Here is a 3,980-nt window from a genome sequence, read left to right as displayed (position 1 = left end):
TTAGTAGAGCAACATCTGCTTTATCGATTGGAAATATTTTCAAGTGTCCAAAACATCTATAAAGTGCTCACATATGCCATGTATTTTAACATTGTGTGGTAATAGAATGATATGAATTCGTGTTTTTTAAAGTTTTCTAAAAACTATGATTTTCTTAGGGGGGTGGGTCACCTTGGCAGAGATATTTCTAAAAGTACTCGTCGCAGCTGAATCCCACTTTGCATGACTGTTTCTAGATAATATGTTTGCAACGTACTAAAAGATTATTGTGATATTGTAATAAGTCATCCGTCAGTGTTAAAAAGATTGGCAGTATAACTCTGATTTGTGATCATTTTTTTGTCCAAGTATCGTATATGACACTAAAAGGGCAGTTACAAGAAAAGTATGAGACTTAGGAAAGTAAATCTTTAGTACGTTGCAGGTTGTATATACACAAACTCTGTGTGACAATATCAAGGCTGTATCAATTCAATCTTTTTCAGAATCCCTGCCAACAATTTGCGCGAATTTTGGTCTGTCGAACCCTTTGCATCTTAAAAATTCAAAAATTGACAGTGAAATCATACAGGGATAGTGTGTTTTTGTTTCTTGACCCATATTGGTTATTGGGAATCCCAGTACACTTAATTTAGAGCCCAAACAAAAATTTTCATTTCAGCTGTACCTAGTTCACCTTAAGGTAGGTATGTACGGTGTTTGAGAAAAAAAGAATCCACAAATCATGAATGGGTAACAATCCATAGGCCCATTGCACACCTCTGTAGAACAAAGATATCCCTTTACTATTTCGTTTAGCTCGGGTTCAAGATAGGTTTATGAATTACATTCTTTCACCCGTCCCTCTATTTATTATCTCTGCTTCATTCATTCATTCTCACACTGCCCTTGAAAAGTTGAGCCAATCATTCTTTCCGCTGCATTGATTGGGTGCATTGTTATGGTTATTGTTATTGTTATCACATGATTACTGTCATTATCAAAGTTATCATTATTGTTGTTATTGTTATACTGTCATTTCCATTGTCCAGTTGCGGTCTTAATTGTAGATTGTTAAGTTTTAATGTTATTATTACTCTTACCTTATTGTCATGTTTTTCTAACTTATTATTATTATTATTATTATTATTATTATTATTATAATTATTATTATTATTATTATTATTATAATTATTATTATTATTATTATTATTATTATTATTATTATGCTGGTTCTTCAAACCGATCGCTATGCAAGCAGGCCATCCACTTTTCTGTCTTTCCAAAAGAAGCCCAAGCTGTATGACAGAGTCGATAGACTTGTATTTGAAAATTATGAGTACAATATTGACGAAAATAATAATAACAAAAAAGGGTTACTAATTATATAAAATGTGTGTAATATTGTAAATATAATGAAAATAGTGATAAGGATAACTACAAATCATGTACCTTTCAATAATAATAATAATAATAATAATAATAATAATAATAATAATAATAATAATAATAATAATAATAATAATATTAAAAATAATAATAATAACAATAACAATAATAATAACAATAATAATCATCTTCATCGTCATCATCACATTGAAAATGACATTAATGAGAATAATAATAATATAAAATGGCCTAAAATGATAATGAAAATGATAATATTAATAATACATGTAGTAATAATAATATTTATTACTAATAAAAATAATGATGATCATAATAATAATAATAATAATGATAATGATAATAATAACATTAATCTATTGATAAAGATAGTAATATTAACACATATAAAAACGATAATAATACAAATAATAATATTGATAATAATAATAACAATAACAATAAAAATATTGAAAATAATAATAATAACAATAACAATAGAAATAACAACGATATCAATAATAATGAAGACGATCATAATAACATTTATCTAATGATAAAGATAGTAATATTAACACATTTTATACTGATAATAATACGAATAATAATATAGATAATAATAACAGTAACTATAAAAATAATAATAATAAAAATAATTATAATAATTATTATTATTATTATTATTATTATTATTTAATATGATGATGATGATAATAATAATGAGGATAATAAATGATGAATTATTATTATTTCAATAATAACAATAGCAATATGGATGATGATAATAGCAAGAAGAAGAAGAAGAAGAAGAAGAAGAAGAAGAAGAAGAAGAAGAAGAAGAAGAAGGAGAAGGAGAAGAAGAAGAAGAAGAAGAAGAAGAAGAAGAAGAGGAAGAAGAAGAAGAAGAAGAAGAAGAAGAAGAAGAAGAAAAATAGTATAACAACAATAGCTGTATAACAACAATTATGATTTTAATATTGAGGTTACTTGTAATAATAATAATATTATTATTAGCCTAATACTTTTAATAGTATTGATAATAAATATACAGATTATAAATATGCAATCAATGAATTTCTAACTCATCTGTTGGCGTCACTTCTGCAGAGATGCCACAAAAGTTACTGTTACCTTGCACCTAATAAGCTATACGTAATGTGCTTTTCAATTTGGTCAGCTTTGAAAGTAAGAGTGGAAATTACTAAAAGAGCAAGTGTAAGTCCGTTGCGGTTTTTGTATTTATTTATTTATTTATTTTAGAGGGAGGGGGGGGGGGGGCGAGGCGAACAGGGAAATAACAAAAGTACTGACTAAAGAGCACATATACAATGAATAGAAAGAGAGAGGTACAAATTTAGCAAAGAAGGAGAGAGAGAGAGAGAGAGAGAGAGAGAGAGAGAGAGAGAGAGAGAGAGAGAGAGCTGAAAGAAGGAGGAATAAATTGTGTGTGTATGTATGTGTGTGTGTGTGTGTGTGTATGTGTGTGTGTGTTATAGATAAATATATAACCTTTTAAAAGCAGAACTAGAACGCTCAAAACGTAAACCAGTCTCCTTCCTCCCAACCCTCCTTACTTTCCACTCTCCTTTCCCACCACCTTTTCTCTCCTCCCTCATTCCTCTTTTCTCATCTTACTCCCCACCATCTCTTTCCTCCACCATTTTTACCCTCTATCCTCATTTTTCTCCTTTCAATCACCCATCCCCCTTTTCAAAACATACACGGTCAGCGGGTGGTCTGGTGTGGTTTGCTCCTTCTTTCCTATCAAACATCTATCGTCTTTATCTCCCCTCCTTCTTTTTAAATGTTTGTTACTCCCTTGTAACACCTCTAATATTCTGGCGCTCATATGACCGTATGCAGTTGCGAGCGCCGTAAAACCTCTACTAAAATCAAACTAAAAACAATAATGGTTGTTCTGATATATTTTAGTAGTATACCGTAGATTCAGAGAAAAGTGTATCGCTAAGTGGCGAAGTGGTACCTACAATTTGGATGACTTCGCTGATTCAGTTTTGGTTCTCAAAATCAATAGTCAAAACAAATTGTACTTGTGATTCAAATCTGCAAATGTGACATCATGTGTATACCGCTATTTGAGTCTGTCACACAGTGCTAATTAGAAAGCAGAATATTAATGTTGTTAATAAATAATAATATTATTAAACCTTGTTGTCTACAGAGAGGAGATGGAGAAGGGAGGGGGATTGGGGGGGGGGGGGGGGGGTTGGGGGTGGGGGAATTGGAAAGTGAAAACCCCGAGAGAAGGGTTTTACGAATGGAAAAGAGTTCAATGACGAGTTTGCATTTTTTTAACAAAGGACCATGACAATGAGTTTGGTGGGGGTTTCCCGGGTGCCCCGGGGGGGATTTCTCCCCCTATAAAGATAATCACTTTCAGCGAAAAAAACTGACACCATTGCTTTTTCTTATATCCTCACGTAAAGATTCACGTTAGCCTAAGACACTACGGAACTCTAGCCGGGAATGACGAAAACAAGATAAACACGCCGAGACAACACGTTCAAACCTTCGACTTAGGTGCAGCAGTTCGGACATTTGCAGTTGCACGTAGATACCCCTGTGGGTTTCCTCAGAGAGAGAAATTAAACAAA

General features: G+C 31.7%; 1 protein-coding gene across 1 annotated transcript in view; it reads left to right on the top strand.

Moving 5' to 3' along the window:
- The window catches only part of LOC101849439 (frizzled-5), a 42,932-nt gene that overhangs the window by 1,389 nt on the left and 37,563 nt on the right, over nt 1-3,980 (top strand). The gene's annotated exons all lie outside the window — the stretch shown is intronic.

The sequence above is a fragment of the Aplysia californica genome, unplaced genomic scaffold, assembly GCF_000002075.1.
Source record: "Aplysia californica isolate F4 #8 unplaced genomic scaffold, AplCal3.0 scaffold00058, whole genome shotgun sequence".
Lineage (NCBI taxonomy): Eukaryota > Metazoa > Mollusca > Gastropoda > Aplysiida > Aplysiidae > Aplysia > Aplysia californica.
Note: the sequence above shows the minus strand (reverse complement) of the source record. Positions and strands in the feature narration are given on the sequence as shown.